The sequence below is a fragment of the Equus przewalskii genome, chromosome 16 (genome assembly GCF_037783145.1).
Source record: "Equus przewalskii isolate Varuska chromosome 16, EquPr2, whole genome shotgun sequence".
In the NCBI taxonomy this organism is placed as follows: Eukaryota; Metazoa; Chordata; class Mammalia; order Perissodactyla; family Equidae; genus Equus; species Equus przewalskii.
The window spans coordinates 12560783-12582172 of NC_091846.1; the positions used below are offsets into that span (position 1 = coordinate 12560783).

Genomic DNA, 21390 nt, shown 5'->3' on the forward strand with positions numbered 1-21390 from the left:
ATAGAGTAGATTGTATTTTCCTCTTCTGGCAGTTAAGAAATCCAAATTATTAAAAAATTAAGTCACTTGTGAATATAGGGACAGTTAATGACTCTTAGCCTGGAGTATCTTTTTCTCAACATACTTTTTATTCTTCACTCCAATGATTCTTCACCAGTTGAAAACACCAGGGATTCAAAAGCAAAAATACGCTTCTTGAGATGCAATTTTACAGTAGATCAAAAGTCTTCTTTTACTCGGACATGCTAAGTGAAATCAGTAGGCTCGTCATTTGGGGGGAAGTCCATTTAAAAAATTGATCTTTCAGGCATCAGTTGCAGCTGTTTTCTTCTCTAACAAAATCACACTCCAGGCTAGCTAATCCAGGCTTACCCTCCTGCTACCCGTCAGCTACACCATTGCTCATAAAATTCAAACTTGCCTATATTGTAAGCTGGGAAGCTATGTCTATAATCCAAATAAAATATTTAAATCTTGATTACTCAGGGACTTAAATCATACCTGATAGTTTCATATTCTGTTCTTGGATAACAATCTTCATGAAATTACAGAGATGCCAATTCTCTGTTTGAACAGAGCTTTTGAAAAGCTGAGAGGTCCTCAGGGGACCTTTGAGGGAGGAGAGTAGAGGCTAGGGATATAGGTGTGCCAAGGGCAGTGATGCTGTGTGCCCAGTGACGCCCTTCCCAACGAGGCTCCAGCTGATTTGTGCTTGTATGGTTTTTCCTCGCTAAAGTCACATTTCTTTATGTCAATAATATTAAGCAAAATTTTGTTTTTTAAAATAGCACTATCTGTGCTAGTTATCTTAGTTTCTCATGGATTAAAATGATATTTCTAACAGTTAAAACTGCTCTAATTATTAAAATGTCTCCGGTTGTTAAAATCGCTCTAATTGTAATCATGCCATTTCCGTGGGAAAGACCCCGAGTCTTGCCTGGTTTTCTGCTTTCTGCCTTCACTTGCTGGTCCTGACCAGGTCTAGACTCTTGCTGACGTGTAGTTGTTTTCTTCGATGATAACACTTGGTGATTCTTGCTGCTGTGTCTGGGAGATAGGACATTAAATAATTGTGCTCTTAGTTCCTTGATAGTGTTGCTTCCTTGGTAGGGTTGCCAAATTTAGCAAGTAAAAATACACCCAGTTAAAGTTGAATTTCAGATAAACAACAAATAACTTTTCATAAGTATGTCCCATGCAATATTTGGATAAAAAATTATTCATGTTTATCTGAAATTCAAATTTAACTGGGTGTCTTGTATTTTATCTGAAAACCTTATTCCTTGGATTTCTGCCAAGAAGGCTCCTCGACAAGTAGGAGCTCATAGTGTCATTAGCTAATAAAAACAATCGACTCCTCTTGAATCCGGAGAGCATGGATCAAATGCCAGTAAGTGTGATGGGGTCTGAGCCTGGTCATTTGGAGTGACCTAAATTGGACGCAAAACTGCAATGTTAGATTCCAATAAAAGAGAGAAGGAGGATTTGCCTCAGCTTCTGGTTCTTTTTTGGAAGCAGACACTGCTAAAGTTGACCTTCCTGGATGATCAATCTGAAAAGCAGGATTAGTGAGGCCAGTCGAGGGATAAGGAAGTGAGGAGGGAAGGCGAGCTCTGACACACACTGAATTTTGTTAGTCCTGAAAATTTAGGGCAGGGGAGGGACCCCACCAGGGAGCATATGTAGGTATGTGTGTATGCAGGGGAGAGCGAAGGAGGAGGACCTGGGACGTCATGGGTATATGACCTCCTAGAAAGAAAAAAACAAATCTGATTATACTCTAATATACATATAGGCTCGCAAATATACCATCATTAAAGTAATTTATCCTTGCTCAACCCCAAAACTATTTACCAGAGATTCCTAAATAGTTTAGAGTTATCACACTTCTGTTCATTTTATTATATGTAGACACTATGGCATATGTAAAATAAAGTTAAAATTTGCTTCATTTTGAAAATTTTGTAATTGAAAAACTGTCCGAGAGATTGGCAACATACCGTTTGCAAGCATTACTACTCTTTTCCTAAACAGACTTGATCAGAGGACCTGGGAAGTTTAGTCAGTGTGTGGCTGGTACAGGATACCCCTGATTTGCTCTGGGGCCCAGGGCAAACCAAGCACCTTTGCTTTACCTTCATGTTCCCCCTTTTTCTAAAGCCAAAAGCTAAGTGTTTGTTACGTCCTTCACTGTGGCCCAGGATCAGGACAGTCTCTACTGAGGATATAAAAGAAGAGGATGAAATGCCAGTTCTTAAGGACATTCCAATCCTGCTCTACTGAGAAGAGAACTCTCCACCAGACGTGACCTCTAGGCTTTTAGCTGCTTTCTGAGGAAACAGCAAATGGAAGTCTGTGGAAATGGGGGCCACCCTGTGTGTTATGCCTCCTCGATAGGTGCCTCAGAAGAGATCACAGAGGGTTAAAAAGAATTTTTAAAGCTCATACCCATTAATTTGAAAACTGCCACAACCTCATTACTCAAATGGGTAAGGAGACATAAAATTTTCCCAAAGAAGCAGTAAAAAATGTTAATAAATGTCAAAAAAAACCCCATTTGGTCTCAATAGCAGTAAAGAATAATGATACAAATTAAAATGAAACCCTTTTCTCCATAAACTTAGTAAGGTTTTGAGAACGTATCAAATTCAGTGTTGGTGAGAGTGAGATGAGGTGTTTATTCCCGTGAACTGCTGATAGTAGTTTGAATTAAAGCAGTCTTCCTAGAAAACACATTTCTAATATTAAACAATATTGCTTTTGATAATAAAACTCTTAGAACTATTCTTAGTAAATGATCTAAAATACTTTATGGACCAAAAAATTGATGGCAGCATTTAAAAAAATAGAAATGCTGTAAGCAAACTAAATGTTTAGCCAGTCAGATATCATTTATTGCATTTTTTATGTGCAAAAGATGAAATATTGTGCATAAAATACTTGTTATGAATTTTTTATTATGATTTTTAAAAACATGGAGAAATACCTTTGCCATTTATTTAATTAACCAAGAGTAATACAAATTATATATAGTTTGGAATCAATTATTTCAAAGTAGTAGAAAAAGAACTGCAAAGAAATATACAAAATGTTAACAGTGGTTATCTATATGGGAGTATGATTTGGTGATTTTTTTTTTCTTTTATTTTTATCCTTTTCTACATTACCCAAGTGTTCTATAGAGGTCAGAAAAAATATATATATATACAATAAGTGGATACACAGAGCATAGTTCTAAGAGTAGATACCGAAAATATTGTTTACTCATTTATTCTTGACATCTACTACCTATGTGACTTAGGGGTAAATCACTTAATTTATGAAAACATGAACCTTCTCACCTATAAAATGAGGGTAATATTGCAATAAACTTCTGCTCAGGTTTGTTATGAGAGTCATTTGAAATGATGAATATAAAAAATGCTTTGTAAATCATAAAATACTAAAAAAAATCTAAAGATGAATTGGGGTTGATGTGACCTTTTTCTACATGGTTGAGTACTAGGTGTGAGGGTGCAATCTGTGGGCCATGCAGCAGAAAGAAACCGCATGGCTTACCGGAGGACCAACACTATAGTCCACTGGGAGCCTATTCCAGGGCCTTTCTTTGCGTGGTTACTGCCCACAGTGTTGGAGAGCTAGGGAAGTGGTCGTCTTAAGGGATGGGGGAAGTAAAGAGGGGTTGGCAGTGTGAGCCAGATCATGAAGGGACTTTGAAAGTCAGGCAGAAGGCTTTACAAATTTCATCTTGACTAGTTAGGATAAAGTCATATTAGAGGTTGTTTCACTTACTTTGGGCCTAGGTGTCACCTAAAGCAGCTTGTTTGGGGATAGTTAGCCTAGGAGTAGCCAGTTTGCTGGATTGACTTAAGGGTCGGGAGAGCGGAGGAAAGAGTCTAGCTTGGTCAGAGCTTGGGCAGTCCCGAGGGAGGAGGTGATGTGTCTAACAGGGCCTTGATGGGAGAGAAAGAGTGAATGTCAGAGAGACTTCTCAAGGAGGGAACTCTGTGATAGATGGGACACAGAGGATAAAGGAGGGGGAAGACTCAAAGGTATCATTGATACATCTCCTCTGGGAGACTGGAGAAGGGCTGCATTCCTTAGCAGTCCCTCCGGGGAGACTGGAATATAGAAGATGACAATGGTTATACCACATGTGATAACAGAGCTCTGACGTACAACCTCGGCAGCAATAGATCCGAAAGAGTCAGGACTTGGCCAACGACTGTCAGCTTCACTATTAAAAAATTCCCCGCTTCCAACTCAGGAAAAATTAGCCAAAAATGCTCCCCTAAGCAATCCTTGGATGCCCCAGTTCCAGCTAGCCCTCCTCCAGCTCCACCACGCCAACAAACGCTAATCACATTACACCTGCAACCTTCCCCTTTCTCCACTATAAAGCTTACCCACTCCTCTGCCTGACTTTGAGTCTCTGCCAAAATGCAAATGATGATGGCTGATTCCCTTTGCTACAGTAAACTCTGAATAAATTGCCTCCATTTATTCTCATTTGGAAGGTCTTCATTTATTTCCGCACTCTCATATCAATCTTCCAGCTCAGCCACTCTCCCCAGTAGTAACATCTAGGGAGGCAATTGGTGTATTTGAGAGAAGGTATCACTAGGAATCACTTTTAGCCCCCGAACTCTGACTCTGTGTCCTTGGGCCATCTCTTAACCCTTTGAACATCCATCTCCTGAATCTGTAAAATGAAACTTGTCTATTACAAATTGGTGTAATTCTGTGTCCTGGTCTTGAAAGAGATCTTGTCTGGCACAGTATAGAGAGGAAGTCCGACAGATCCACAACTATGTACAAATATAGTTCCCTGCCCATAATTTCCAAACCCAGAGAGGCAGAGGGAGGAAGAGAGAGAGTGAGAGAGTCGGGAGGAAGGAGAGCAGGAGGGAGGAAAGCAGAAAGGATCTTTCAGATCTGATCTAGTTTAAAGCTTCTCCAGTAGGAGAACCAGAGGCTCATGCTTCTAAAGCCCCTTGAATGAGGAGATCAGCCTCTGTTTTACTTGCCTAAACCTAAGGCTGCAGCACCAGTTTCTCTTCCAGTATGAGCAATGATAAAGTGAGACCTCGCCACTCTGGAGAGAGTCTGGCAACTTACCACAGGAAGGGAAGTGTCCAATTGCTTCCTCTACAGAAAGGGAGGAATGGGAATTGGGTTGTACAAACAGTGGCGGGTACTAGTTTCTGTTCTGTCCTGGTTCCTCCAGAGATAAAACAGACATTTCCTTGACATAAGCAATCACAATCTTTTCCAGTCAACATTCAGCACCTGAGAGGAAAAACGTCTATGTGCTAAAGAGGCACTAATTTCTCAACTTCACATTTTCAACCCACTCTTTCCACTAAGTGAAGCTACCCATGGAGGCTCTTTTCATTCTCCACATTTCCTTTTTGTCACCTATTTTCACACACAGTACTGCACTGCTTAAAGATTTAATAGCAGACCTATTCAATTTGTTTTTACAATTGTTGAGTTTTGGGTATCACCGTGAAAAAGAACAAATCCACAGCAAGGGTTCCACATAATTAGTACATTTCATTTGAGGTTTTCTTTCTGAAAAAAGTATAGAACTGCATCGTCTTTGGAGTTGGTGAAAATTGCTTTTAACACATTCACAGCTTGTTGTGCGTGATGGAACTTAATAATGCTCCTTCTCACCTAAAAGAAATCGACAGACCTAGATTTCAGTCCTGGCTTCATATTTTGTTCTTGCTATGATTTGGGGCAAGTTAGTTGTTTGCTTTGAACCTCAGTTTCCACACTTAAAAAACACTGACTCTCTTAATCACCTTACTCATCTTGACCAAAAGGATAAAATGAGACAGTGTTTGAGAAGCCGTCCATCAACTACATTGTAAATGTCACAATGATGAAAATAAAGGAGGGCCAGAGGAGGTGGAGCCCTATTATTGGGGCCAACATTTCAAGGTCAGGATCATTTCAGACAATGGAGTAATTACCACCTAGGGTATTTTTTCTCTTGTAGGAGAAAGTGCTTCTTTATTTTGGCTCCCTTTTCTTCCAATAATGAGGCTAAGTAATGTTTAACCAACTAGAAGCTTGCTGTCTTTCTGAGGCAGCCACTGAGAAAGGACGGCTCTGAAATGAGAGAAGAGGGAACCATTAGGCTACAAATAAAAGGAATTCCAAGCTTTGACTCTCTCCAGGGTTCTCTTGGGTGTCATAACTTATGGTTAATGAGGGTCCTAAGGGAGAAGGTCATAAGTCAATGCCACTCAGCTGGTTCAGTACAAACTATTAGGCTGAATGTGTCAGTATACTCTGCCCTTGACCACAGGGACCTGGAATAATCCAAGGCATAATACAACTTGACTTGCCCCTGAAGGAAGAGAGGCTATTGCTAAAATAAGACTAAGCCTGGTGGTAAGGTCTACACATTCCTCTGACCCCAGGACTTTTGGCAGAATTTCCCAGAATACGTGCCACAGGTTCTTAATCTCTACATTAGGAAATCCTCCCTAATCCCCAAACCAAGGAAAATTTACACACCACCTCCATGAATCTCAGGAGAAATGGCCAACGTTTCTCTAAGTGCACTTTGTGCTGCCGTTTTAGTGTTACTAATACATGGACCACGACTTACCACATAGAATCATAGCATTTGTAGGTCGGAACACGATCTTAGATGTTATTTTAGTCTAGGAGTTACGACGCTAAGCTAGAAAGAAGACTCTTGGCAATATTAACAGAGCGCTGTGCTTAAGAGCAGGGACTCTGTCTCCAGGGTGCTTGGATTTGAATGCCTGCTCCGTCACTTCACCTGTTTACCTCAGTGTCCACATATGCAAAATAGGGATAATTAAAGTATCTACCTGATTAGGGTGTCGTGAAGAGTAAATCAGCTAATATATTTAAAGTGCTTAAAGTATCTGTCAAACTAAGTGGTATATAATGTTTGCTCATATTGTCAAAGAATTTCACAACTGCTACCTATTATTAATTACATGGTTTAAAATTTTTATTAATCACAAAAGAACCTATGTATATTTGAAAAGTAGTAAGCCATATATATGGGAAACATTATCTGTTCAGTTTACACAGCGTTTAGTGAACATTCTTGGACTAGATGAGGTTACTAGAAGTAAATTCTCTCCTCCACAGTGTTTCTCCTTGAGTTTGGGAACTAAAATCCATCCATCCATTCAGCATCTATTGAGCGCCTACTGTGTGTCAGACATCGCTGTAGGTACTGGAGACACAGCAGTGAACAAGAGTCAAAAGTCCCTGACCTCATAAAGGTTTCATGCTAATGTATGAGTAAGGTCTTTGGTCCACTATTTTTTAGTATATAAAAACAGGTTCAGAGGATCCTCAGCTGATTGCCCCAAATCACACAGCCAGTCCTAGATCCTGTGATCTCCTATCACATCAGACTTTTAAAATCCTTCTTTACCAAGATGTGATATATATACATAATGGAATACTACTCAGCCATAAGAAATGATGAAATACAGCCATTTGTGACAACATGGACGTACCTTGAGGGTACTATGCTAAGTGAAATTAGTCAGAGGGAGAAAGTCAAATACCGCATGATCTCACTCATAAGTAGAAGATAAAAACAACGATGGGCAAACACATAGCAACAGAGACTGGATTGGTGGTTACCAGAGGGGAAGGAAGGGGAAGGGTAAAGGGGGTGATAGGGCTCACATGTGTGGTGTTGGACTGTGATTGGTTTTTGGGTGGTGAACATGATGTAATCTACACAGAATTTGAAATATATTATGATGTACATCTGAAAACTACATAATGTTATAATCCAATGTTACTATATTAAAAAAAATAAATTCTTCTTTACCGTAAACTCTAAAAATGTACAGAAGACGTGTTTGCCTGTCAAACTAGCTAATACAGAAACAGTGCAGTCACATAAATGCACCAGCTGTTCTACACCTGACTAAATTATGTGTTTTCCCAGCCCCTTGGGGCCACCACACCACCGCTTTCCTGTCTTGTCACATTCACCACACAGTGCTATTTCTGTTAACCTCATTTAAAAAAATTCTGAAAGATCTAGTGATGGGTGAGGATAATAGTGATGATAAAAGAGAATTTTGACTTTTGAAACATCATTAAATGAGAGACTTCATCTTGAGAATTTCAAGCTTCATACTCCGTATTAGCTATGCTACTGTACCTGTTGGGATAAAATGCTTGTGTAGTTTTTATCTCTTTTCCAGACTTTCCAGGTTGTATCCTACGGTGTTCAGAAATATCTACTTTGCCCTCTAAGAATTTACGTACTCAATTTAATTTAAATTTATTTTCATTTTCTTGTTCATATAGACATATATAGGGAAGGGTATAGACAGGTAGTTAAACACATAGCATTAAATGTATTTGTGTGTGCATGAGTCCACTTGTCTCCCCAACTATTGCATTTCTTCATTTCTGAGACACTGAAATGTACCATTAGATTATGTATAAAGGAAGAAAAATAACACTGTCAATTAAATTATCACTTGCCATCTATTGTAAAATTCATCCTGATTTCAGAGATGTAAAAATGTGAAAAGAGCCTGATAACTTTCATTGGTAAAGATGTTTTTCATGTGGTCCATTACAAAATTATCCTTTTCAATGGATGCTGAATAATTATTGCAGTGAAACACTTTGGATTTAATTGTTTCAAATATCCATCAAAAATGACACTGAAAGAAAAAAAAAGTGAACTGCTAAAACCAAGTCCTGGGTCTTTTATTAGAGATACAAACTGAAATATTCAAGGATGAAATGATGATTTCTCGCATTCGCATCAAAAAAAAAATTGGAGGTGGGTATTGTGGGGGAGTGTAGATTAAACAAGACTGGCTATGAGTTGATAATTTTTCAAGCTGGGTTGCAAGGTACACGTGGCTTAGTCTACCATTCTCTTAAAATTCCAGGAAAAAAAGAATTTCTGTCTGTAAAGTAGTGACAGCAGCTCTCAGGAATAAGATTGGGTTCCCTTATATCAAGAAAGTTAGCTCTTTGCTCATGGTAGTAGGTTCCAGATGGAGACGGAAGAGACCTTTCCTGGCACTCTGAGTGAGGATATGAGTGGAACGTACGCTCGTTGCTAGTCCTTCATCTTCCTTCTGAGAACCTTATTTTGTCGAAGCTGTCTGGGCCCTGCCTTGTATTACAGTGACAGTGGCTAGTCCTGCTAACTGCTTCTAGCCATGAAGGCCACTGTGCTGCTTTCCGTCAGTATTTGCTCAGCCTCAGGGGGTATACTGGGTTGGTATAGAGGATAATTAAAAGCAACAACAATAGCAATTAAAAATTTTATTGAATGTTCCATTCGCCATGCTAAGTGGCTTACCATGCGTTACTTTATTTAATTCTCATGACAACTTTAACAGGTTGATACTATTATGATCTCTATTTTTACCTATGAGGAGACAGACTGAGAAAACTGAAGTGCATTTCCCAAAGCTGGCAAGAGGCAGGGCCTGGATATAAACCTAAACCTGTGCTCTGAACCACAAAATGTATTGCCTTCTTTCCAGTGACGCTGGATTAAGAGCAATGGAAATCACAGTCTGCTAAGAGTCACTTGCAGACTAGGACTAAAGACTCAGCTTTGAGCCAAGAATCAGCAGATGCAGACAGGTGAAAATGAGCACAGACACGGGAAGGGGACCCTCGCAGAAACAAATCAAAAGGATTGCAGAAACCTCTTGCAAGCAGACAAATAGAGTCCTAGCAGTGGAACAGGCAGAAGAGGCCAGCCCATTGATGGCTTCCATCCTCTCCCGAGTCTTTGAACCATTTCAGAGTGTATTCATGCTTTCTCAAGCCTCTCATGCCTGGGTTTAGCTGGTATGTTGCCGATCATCACCTGGAACTCAGATAGTCCTTCTAGATTTCTACAGCTTGTTCCCCTCCATCTGGAATCTTGCCCATGCTCATTAGCTGTCATGATATGAAGAGTATTTTCTGATATGACCCTCTCCCTGCAGGACTGTGACTGTCCAACCACAGTTTGTTACAAAATCTAATTATTAATCTTATAGAGACTTGAAGATTTCTCCTGTCCTGCTGGGCTAACTACTATCCTTCTCTCCATATTCACCCACAAACGCCTCAGTAACATTGAAATCAAAGGATCTTTTGAAGCGGAAGTCTTGAAGTCATTGTGTGGATTGGCCAATAATTTGGGCTGGAGGGTTCAAGGGTCGTTCGAGGATGGTATGTGTACCCACAAGCAATGGAAATCACACGGGAGATGGGACTATGACTCCAGGCTTGTACTTGTACTGTAGCTAACACAGGGCTTGGCATATAGCATATGCCATTCAGACTCCTCCTCTATGCTTCTAACAATGTAACCAAGGGTCACATTACTTTCTTTGTCTACACCATATGGAGTTTACTATAACTCAAATCCTAAAGTCTTATTTCTTAAGTACAAGTTCTTCGAACAAGTACTTGTGCATTTACGCTTATGGACCAAAGTAAATAATCTTATATTTATGACTATTATATAGGTCTGGGTAGATTCAGATCATTATTCCAACTTGTTATGATCTGTTTGGATTTCGATGATGTCAACACACTAACGTATTACTCTTTTTGGCTTTACATCCACAAATTTGTTAAACATACCTTTATCCAAGACACTGGTAAAAATATTTATTAGGGTAGGACCAAGAACAAAGTTTTGTTATAAGCCACCAGACTGCCCCCGCTAGGTTGCTAAGAAGCACTGTCTAAGTGTGTTCATTCAACCAGTTATTAATCTGCTTAATTGCATTAGCTCAGCTCATATTTCTTAATCTTGTGTCCAATGATATCATGAAGGAATTACACAATGCCCCACTGAAGTTCATGTGTATTTTGTCTATTGCATTTCCTTGAACTATTGTTTCCCACTAATATGGCCAGATTTAATTTGGCTAGAAAGCAATTTGACAAAAAGCAATTTGGTCAAGAAGACAATTTCATCAGAACACTGATCTAGTTAAAAGGGAATACTATCAGTCAGTGTTTTTTCAAAGTTGGCCATTTTTGTATACTGCTGGACAGAGTTGCAACTTATTTTGCTCCTTATATATTTTTGTCCATATTTTGTTTTTCTCAATAGCTTGATTTTTAAAATTTCTAATTCATTTCCAGCCAGTTATGCCTATCAAGTATTGCTTATAATGTAGAATAATTAAAACAATCTAACTATTCAGCAGTTAATTAGGAGAATGAAAATGTGTAACAATTGTTGGATTGTTTCAAAAATATGCTAGGTTCCAAATCCCATATGGTAATTAAAATATCGTATGTAGTCATAGGAAATTCATATGGAAGGCTATCATAAACTAGTGTGCAATCACTAGTTGACACTATTTGAACGCAATTATGTTTAACAAATTTTTTCTTGTTTGTTTTTATAATTTTCCCATAATGAGCATGTGTAGTTTTAAAAGTGTAAAATAATATATAAATCATAATTGTAGTCAATTGTTCAATTTCTCTACTAGTTTCAAAGAATTAGCTCCTTTTGTTGGATCCTTAGCTTGTTCCCTAAGCAATTCCTTAATTGTTCAAACTTTTCACAGAGTAGACAGAGCGATTGTTTGAAGATGAACTCTTATACATAATGATAAAAATAAAAATTGTGAAAACTGTAAAATAATGCTTACAGACACTTTATAGTGTCGTAAAGCTGTCCAATGTTTTATCATCCATATGTGGACATATAATGATGAAAGATATTCATTTTCAACTTATTTATTGTGTTGACCAATTTGCTTTTGACCAAATTACTTTTGGCTAAATTACATGCTATCCATCTACCAGGTGAGTAATATATTAGAGGGAAAAAAAATGTGACTATCCTGATGATGTCCTTTTGGGTGAATCCATGCTGGATTCTACGGATCCACTGGCAACTCTTTTGGATGGTTTATAAACCATCCTTTAATAATCCATTTTGGAATCTTGCCAGTTTGAGAAAATTTAGCAGTATGACTAAGTTTCTTTTGAAGCTGTCCAAAGACACGAATGGGGAATTATCTTCTACTTGAATAGAAATGCTGACAAACTTGGCTACAATGCCGTCCAAGCACTTTATTAAGTATTTTACACTGACCGATACTCAAGGAAATTGCTCACCTTCTCCACATTCTGGCATCTCTACAGAATCGATTCAAGAATACAGCATAGGGGCCAGCCCCGTGGCCGAATGGTTACGTTCTCGCGCTCTGCTTCCGCGGCCCAGGGTTTGGATCCTGGGTATGGACATGGCATTGCTCACTAGGCCATGCTGAAGCGGCGTCCCACATGCCACAGCTAGATGGACCCACAACTAAAATATACAACTATATACTGGGGGCATTTGGGGAGAAAAAAAAAAAGCAGGGGGAAAAAAAAAGAATACAGCATACATTTAAGTTTCTCCCACCCTATAGGTTTCCTAATGCTATTTTTCCCTCAACTCACCTTACTGTTATCAGTATTATTTTAAAACTCAGTGTGGTTCCAGGGGCCGTGATTGCTGCTTGGCCCTGGTCTTATATACCCTCCTTGTCTGTATTTACGGCTCTCTGAGAGGGAAGGGGTATAGGAGTCATCAAAACCTCCTATGAACTGTCAGCCACCTCTTCCTGAGCCCTCTAGGCACTGCTGTTAGACATATAGGTGACAGGTTACACTTTGTATGATTTTGCATAATATACCACATTATATAAGACAAAACACTTAACTTATATTCCATCTTGTCTGTGAAAGGATCCAGTCAGGATTATTAACTTTAAGTCATAGTCCTCACCTTTCTTGGATTTGTTTAAAATAAAACAGTCTAATCCCATCTCTCAGTGTTTGTTCTCAAAGACTGGCATGCCCGTGTAATCTCGGTGAAAACTTGCAGAGTGACTGAAGGAACATTCTTCAAATGCCACATGATATCGTAGTAGTAAATTTCAGCTATCCTTTGGCCATTGAGTCATTCAATAAAAAGTGAAAATAACAAAAATAAAGGAAACTATTATCTCTAGAGACAAGCCAGACATTCTTTATATGTGAGTTCTGTAGCGGTGGTGATTTTGTCGGGGTTTGGTTGTTAAAATGTGGAGGATTCTTATCCCTCCTGCTGATAATTCCAGTGCCTTTGTTTACGTTTTGGGCACTGCCCCCCAAGCCTTCCCAGGCTGAGGAATCAGAGTCTGAGTGCAGCTACGAGGAAAAGCCCCGAGGCTGTCGACGAGGAAAAAGGCAGGAACCTGAATCTTTCAGTGGAGGAGACGTCTCTTTGATAGAAGAAGTAGAGAAATCTTGCAAAGTTTTTTCTGGTCCATGATTAGGCAGTTTTCATAAACAGACATAGGCAGTATATTTCACTTTTGTCTCCTCTCTCCTTCCCCCTCTTTTTTTTTCTTTTAATGTTATTAGAACAAGAAAAAGAATTCCTGAGAATGGCTCTGATGTCGTGTCTGGTTACCGAAGCTAACACGTTGCCTAAATATTTATTCTCACATACAGGGGATTTGGATTGCAGATGTGCAGAAATATCATCAGGTTAAAAATAACTCTCTTCGCAAGGTAGTGGCACACTGGAGTGCTGATCCAGGCCGCTGCTTATCCTTCCGAGCCTAGCATCCTGGGTATCCTGCCTGTGCAAAGTAAACGGCCTCCTCCTCACTTCCTTAGGAACCTTCACCTTTTTGCTTGAGCTGTTTCAAAAGTGTGTGCTGCAACTAGCAAGAAACAGAGGAAGAAGAGGAGGAGAAAAACCCTTCTCAGGTAGCCACTCTCTGTTCCAGAGACCCCACATTCTTTATTGCCTTCCTGGTGGGGAAATTTCCTTCCCTCCAGGCCAAAGGTGGCTTCGACATTCTAATCCTTAGGGTGAATGAGTACCTCACCCAAACTGTGCGCAGCTAATAGGTAATGTGGTTCAAAGGGTAGGCTCATGGGAACACCTGGTGCCAGGTGAGGCAGACTAGTCTTGGAAAGGAGGAAGCCTGGGGGAGGGGAGATGGCATCGAGGCCAGGTCCCACCACGGCTGCCCCTTCAGACTTTAGGTGGGGGGCCCTAGCCCCTCTGGGGTCCACCTTCTCAGCCTATAAACTGGAGGAAACCTGTGTCACAGGAATGTGCACTGGGAGCTGACACAGGAATATAAACCACTCTCCAGGGTGAGAAAGACAATGATGATCAAGAATCTGCTTGCTTCTGGTGGATGGACCTTGGCGTTGTCAGTGAAAAGGGCACAGAGAGGGGTTTGCAGGTCTCAGGGGATGTTTGAGATACCCACAATTAACTTAGTCCCTGGGGAAGTGACAAAGGCACAGTAGGAGAGTAGAAACAGCTGGGCAAAGACTTAAGTGAAAAGAAGCAGCGTGAATTAGTGGAGGTCTTCTCTTTTATGGTCTCCACAGCACAGGGAGAAGATTCAACATCTTATTTTCCCCTACAGCAGAGAAATATTTTACAGTGATGCCCTCTTAGAAATAGATCATGTAGGGAGCTAAAAACATCGGTATCCCACCCTTGGAGTCTGGTCAAACTTGAACAAAAACATTAAAAGCTCCTGTAAATTTCTGCAGAAAGAGTGGACTTCGTTAACAACGTTAGACTAGGAATTGCCTTGTATACTGTTGAACTGGGTCTACATCATTTTACGTCTGACGAACCTCTGGCTCTTAGTCTTCACTGTAATAACTTCCAGCTTTTCAACTTAATTGCCGCAATCACAAGGAACTGGCCTGCACACAGCGCCACCTGACCGCCACAGAGTTTCCACGTCGTGCAGGGCAGTGCCAACACAGTCGTAGCTGTGGGATTTCAGTAATCCCCCTCTGTACCTAAGCAAGCATCAGGCAACACTTAGAGACAGACCCACAGACCTGGACTGACGTTGGGTTGCAATTCCCCTGGGGTTTTCTCTCTATGAGATTACTGCTGCACACAGACCCATTTTCAAGTGGCAAAGATAATTTGATCCCGTTTTAAAGGATACTGATTACACTGACTGAGAGCAGAGAGAAAACCCAGCCCATCGAGACACATCCACAAAAGTTTAAAAGTACAACAAATCTATGTGACTATTTCATCATGGAAGAATTTTTATTTTTTAACCAGTGGCTTTTTTGATCTTTCTAAATCAGAGCTGTGTGTGCATCCTTGACAGCAAGCTGTTACTCTTAAAGACAGCAGGAGAGGCAGCACGTTAAAGTTTCACATTAAACAGCAAAGAGTTTCAAGGAACGTCCTCAAATTACATTCACAGTTTCAAAGTTCAAGAATTGTGGCTGAACACTGCTTACCTTACAATTTCGGCTCTCAAGAGGTCTTTAAGTTTAAAGCAGTACATCAAATGTGCAGGGTGTATTTTCGTGCGTGGAAGTCTAATCTGTCATAGCACCCAGCTCACCGGGAGGAACCAGCCTCCTCTGCCCGAACACCAATGAGGGAACCAGAGAAGCACATGTGGGAAGTGGCTTCCCTGGAAGCCTGTCACAGTCTGCACATGCTCTGTGTGACGGAGGTGCCAAAGCAACCTTGGTGTGAGGCTTACAAAGCACCTCATTGTGAGGTCCCGGGCATCTCTTGGGAAAGAAAAGGGCTATAAAAAGACACTAGCCAATCTGAAGTTTTCATGCTTTTGTTGGGATGGGCCTCTCATTCATTAAAAAGTACAGAGGCAGGACTTTCTGTTCATGAGCTTCCTGGGGAACCAGCAAGACTAATAACAACCCACCAATATGTTCAGAAAGAGGGAAGTCTTAGCTTTTGGATTCTGTTAGGCTCCTGGCTGATGTGAAGGAGCTCTGTGGGGAAAGCACCATTTCACACTCAGAAAAGCGTCAACTCCATAAGAACCAACAGGATGTTTTTGGAAAGAAGCTCATGATTAAGAGTGTACAATAATGTTTGCTGACTAAGTCGCACCAGGCCCAAGGGTAAAATGAAAATCTACCGCATCTGTGTTATAAAATGAATCTGGGACAGTGGCATAATATTTCAAATGGACTATCCCCATCAAGCTAACTAGAAATCCTTGTCAGCAGGAACAACACTTCCTCTTATGGACACAGACGTACAATGACCAGAAAAACATTTGCCTGTTACTTTTGTATCCACCTGATACAATGTGCCGCAGAAAAGAAAATAGGTGTTGGGTGAAAAAAAATAAGTCAAAATAATCAAACCTCTTCAAAATCCAAATGTTAGGATTCGAGCCATGATTCCTTGTCGCTTAGAGTTTGGGGTTGTCCAGTCCTTCTGCAGTCTTGGCTAGGACACTGGCCTGAAGCGGTTAATCATGGTGAGCAGTCGGTCATGGATGTAAATAGGAAAGACAGCATCTTGAAGTAGAAAGTGGAGCGGAGACTCATGTTCAAGTTCTGGTTCTGGTTGTATCACCAACTCTAAGCCCAGGAAAATCTTGAGGTCTCTCTGGTTCTCAATTTCTTTTTCTGTAAAGTGGAGGAGTTGGACTAGTTCAGGAATGGAAGATGCCTGCAAAGGCTCGGAGTGCAATTCACTGAGGGGAGCTTGGGGTGGGGTGGTGGTTAAGGTGAGATGGAGAACACGCATCTCTGTTTCAGAGGTAGCTATTACTCCTGCAAGAACTGATCCTAATTGGAGTGTGGGCTGAATTACGCCAAATCTTCCAGTTTTTTAAAACAAGCTGGAAATTCAGATTTTTATGTGAAATCATCTAAGTTTGATTTGTGGGCAACTTAATTAAAATGTTTAAAAATACCATGAATGCCAAACAAAATCTGTCAGTCTGGTCAAATTTTCCCTGCAGGCCACCAGTTTGTCATTTATAGATTAGATGATCTTGACTCTTATTCTGCTGGAAAATCCAGGGAGATTAGTCTCTAAAAGAAACTATCTTTCAAGATGCTTAGCAGTCAAGATAGGACTTAAAAAAGAGGCAGCCTAATACTTTTGTGGTGAAACTGGGGACCCTCACTCCCTTACGTCATGGTGGTGACCATGTGATCCATGACCTCATGTGGCCCATTTTCCTTGGAAATGGCTCATGTGGAACCCATGGAATCATAAGCATTCTAAAAATCTCATGAAAGAAAAAACACAAGAGAGCCCACACAGGGAAGAAAAGAAAATATTGTTCCAGTAACATAAAAACCAACCGAATGCGGTGCCACCAGCCTTACCTCAAGGCTGAAATATCAAAAGTAAAAGCGAAAATCTAATAGGCCTTATGATAAGTAGCTAAATTCAGCAATTGAGGGGAAGAAAAGGTTTACTGACTTGCTGAATAAAAGAGAGATGTTGGGGTGGAATGAGGTATAGATGCTTGCAAAATGAAGTTGACTAATTTTCTTCTTCCTCAATATGCAAAACTGAAATTAGAATCCCCAGTCTTCGTGGTCTGAGCCGTCTGACCAGTGCAATTCCTCCTGAGCCACTAGATGAGCTCTGACTGGGTGGAGAATCCCACTTTGTGCGTGGGGACTCATCCTTCTTGAGGGAGAAGAGTACTGACTCACCAAGGACCCAAGCCAGAGCCCTGCAAACATGCTCTATAAATGTTTGCACTGGCTGATGAATCCTGGCAAGGAGACTGTGGACCGAGATGCATAGGCAAGGCTTCCAGTCTTTCAAGACTCAGCTCTGATCTAAATCATTGCATTCCAGGGAATTTCCTTAACCACTCAGGCTGCCTTTCGTAGAGAGGATCCTTTATTTTGCTCTGCCTTAGTACAGTACTTACATTGAATATGAATTTTTTGTCTACTTGTCTGTTTTCTTCATTAAACTATAAATTGGTTGACGTAGGGATCTGTCTCCCCTCTCACTGTCATTTCTTTATTTCTAGAACTTAACATAGCCCATGCTTGGTATATAAGTTTCTAGAACTTAGCAAATATTGGTTAAATGAATTAGTAAATAGACAGAAAGCTAATAACTAGAAGGAGTAACATGTGCATTATAAATGCAATGGAATTAAAGTGATAAGGCAAGTCTTCGGGAAAAAGTTAGGTTTAGAGGTATTTTTTTTATGAGGATTATGTTTTCTCAAAGGTATAGTCAATATTTTTTCAATTTCATGCTATTGTGGATTTTTGGTTTGCATTTGTTCAATATAACATTTCTCATGACAATATTTACTGCCCTTCCATAATCCAAGCTTTCTGAGCATCTTATTTATGTTTCCTATGACCATCTTTGGGAAAGTTGTCGTTGATAATAAGCGTACAGCTGAGAATTAATGTCAGTTGACTGCCTTCAAATCTCACATTGCTCTCGCAGATGCAACAGAAGGCATGAAGGTAATTCGCTCAGCTCTGAGCGCTTACATGGTAACCAGTGACAGCAGCAGCACATGCTGCCCGCAGGGTCCAGGGGCCCAAGGAGTAGAGTGAATAGAAATCATCCTTTTACACATAGCTTTGGAACTAACCAGAGAGAGTCTCCACTATAAATTTTTAAATAAAATTTAAAAATAAAAATAAATTAAACAAGATTTCAACTGAATTAAATTTATTTTGACTGCAAGATTCTGTGACTATTTGAGAAACTGATAAATACAAAGAAATAAAAGAATGAAGGGAAAACAATGTAGGCAGTTATTTCTGTTGTTTGTGGCTACATAGAAAACCACCCCAAAACATAGGAGCTTCAAACATCTGTTTTATTATCTCCATGGTTCTGTAAATTGACTGGGCCCAACTAGGTGATTCTCCTGCTCCCTGTGGTATCACCTAAGCTGCAGTTACTGGGCAAAGATAACTTGTTATTGCTTATCTTTTTTGATAACACACATCCTAACAGGTGTGAGGTGATACCTCACTGTGGTTTCGATTTGCGCTTCCCTGATGATTAGTGATGTTGAGTACCTTTTCAGGTACCTGTTGGCCATTTGCATGTCTTCTTTGGAGAAAATCTATTCAGGTTCTTTGCCCATTTTTCAATTGGGTAATTTTCTCTTTTTTTAAATTTGTTTTTGCTGTTGAGTTGTATGAGTTCCTTGTATTTATTAACCCCTTATCAGATATGAGGCTTGCAAATATTTCCTGCCATTCCATATGCTACCTTTTCATTTTATTGATGGTTTCCTTTGCTGTGCGGAAACTTTTTAGTTTGATGTAGTTCCACTTGTTTATTTTTGCTTTTGTTGTTTTTGATTTTGGTGTAAAATCCAAAAACTCGTTGCCAAGACCCATGTCAAGGAGCTTACCTCCTATGTTTTCTTTTAGGAGTTTAATGGTTTTAAGTCTTACGTTCAAGTCTTTAATCCATCTTGAGTTGACTATTGTGTATCGTGTAAGATGGGTGTCTACTTTCATTCTTTAGCATGTAGCCAGCCAGTTTTTCCAACAGCATTTATTGAAGATACTGTCCTTTCTTCTAATTTGACCCTGAGCCAATGTCTATTGCCAGTCTTCCTCTTTTTGCTTGAAGAAGATTGTTGCTGAGCTAACATCTATGCCAATTTTCCTCTATTTTGTATGTGGGATGCCACCACAGCATGGCTTTCTGAGCAGTATGTAGGTCTGCACCCGGGATCCAAACCTGCAAACCCCAGGCTGCTGAAGCGGAGTGCACAAACTTAACTACTACACCACCAGGCCAGGCTCTCAATATTTTTTTACTTCTTTTTTGATTTTTTCTTTGACTGACTATTGGTTGTTCAGGAGCCTATTGTTTAGTCTCCATGTATTTGTGAATTTTCCAGTTTTCTTCTTGTAATTGATTTCTAGTGTTATACCATTGTGATTAGAAAAAAATGTTTGATATGATTTCAATCTTCTTAAGTTTATTAAGGCTTGTTTTGTGGCCTAACATACATGTTTATCTGTACTAGTATGTTGTATATTTTCACATGTTTTCACGTTACTAATTAGTGTCCTTTCATTCCAACTTAAGCAACTCCCTTTAACATTTCTTGTAAGGCTGGTTTAGTGGTGATAAACCCTTTCAGCTTTTCTTTGTCTGGAAAACTCTTTATCTCTCCTTCAAGTCTGAAAGACAATTTTGCCAGGTAGAGTATTCTTGTTTGGCAATTTTGTTCTTTTTCCTTTCAGCACTTAGAGTATATCCTTCCATTCCCTTCTGGCCTGCAAAGTTTCTGCTGAAAAGTTTACCGATAGTCTTGTGGGGGTTCCCTTGTACGTAACAAGGTGATTTACTCTTGCTGCTTTTAAGATTTTATCTTTGTCTTCAAGTTTTGACAGTTTAATTATAATGTGTCTCTGTGTGGGTCTCTTTAGGTTCATCTTAGTTGATACTCTTTGGGTTTCCTGGATCTGGGTATCTGTTTCTTTCCTTAGTTTAGAGAAGTTTTTAGTCATTTATTTCCTTGAATAAGCTTTCTGCTCCTTTCTCTCTCCTTCTCTTTCCAGGACCCCTATAAGGCATGTATTCCTCTGCTTGATTGTGTCTCACAAGTCTCTTCAGCTATCTTCATTGTTTTTCCTTTTTGTTCCTCTGATTGGATGAATTCACTGCCTTGTCTTTGAGTTCACTGATCTTTTCTTGTGCTTGATCTAGTCTGTTGTTAAAACCCCTCTACTGAATTTTTGAGTTCAATTGTGGTACATTTTTATTTTCTGTTTCTTTTTTGAAATTCTCACTTTGTTCATTTATAGCTCTCTTAACCTTGCTGAGCATCTTTATGATGGTTATTTTGAACTCTCTATCAGATAAGTCATATTTCCTTTTCACTAAGATCTGTTTCTTGAAATTTATCTTGTTCTTTTTTGGAAACTTATTCCCATTTCTTCATTTTCCTTGACTTTTGGTGTTGGTTTTTGCACATTAGATAAAATAGTCACCTCTCCCAGTCTTAACAGACTGGCCCCACGTAGGAGATGATCTTCATCAATCAGCCCACCTTGAGTGTCAGGTTGCCTCTCCAACCTTTCTGATTATCTATTCCATCATCTTTGTTCTTAGTGGTTCCCAGTAGTCAAAGGTGTGCTAAGATCCATCAGCGTCCCAAAGGGAAGGATTGCAGTCAGCCTAGGTGCAGGCTGATTACAAGCTGGACCCTCAGGCAGCAGCTGGGAAAGTATGCAATTAAAACCCTTCCAGAGAGAAAGCGGTATATGGGAGATTTTGCTTGTTCCCTCTGTGCTGAGCTCAGGTGTATAACCATGTGGTTTGCTCCTGAACCTCTTTAAAAACCTCTTCTTTGTTTTCTATAGTCCTGTGGGACTCAGGAGTGCAAGCTCCATTGACTATCAGAGCTAGGTGATTTGGGGGCCTGTCCCTTGGATGGCTGCCACCCTAACATTTTGGGTGCTAAGTGTGTGGACATTCTTCTTCCAGGGAGATACTGATTACTTGGTTTTATTGTTTTCTTGGATTGAGCCAGATGGGGATGGAGGGGGCAGTGCCTGTTGGTGCTTTTGGGCTCTGAGGAGAATTACAGTCAGCATCTAAATGCA

At 40.0% G+C, this 21390-nt stretch overlaps 2 protein-coding genes across 7 annotated transcripts in view; one reads left to right on the forward strand and one right to left on the reverse strand.

Annotated features, from left to right (window-relative positions):
* The window catches only part of STARD13 (StAR related lipid transfer domain containing 13), a 487031-nt gene extending 471529 nt beyond the window's left edge, over positions 1-15502 (reverse strand). For 2 of the 4 annotated variants that reach the window (XM_070577983.1, XM_070577978.1), the window contains exon 1: positions 15289-15502. The gene's annotated coding sequence lies outside the window, so the exon portion shown is untranslated. The remainder of the gene's footprint in view (positions 1-15288) is intronic. The other 2 variants (XM_070577991.1, XM_070577988.1) reach the window with 1 other exon arrangement.
* RFC3 (replication factor C subunit 3) overlaps positions 1-21390 on the forward strand; it is a 186262-nt gene that overhangs the window by 26486 nt on the left and 138386 nt on the right. The gene's annotated exons all lie outside the window — the stretch shown is intronic.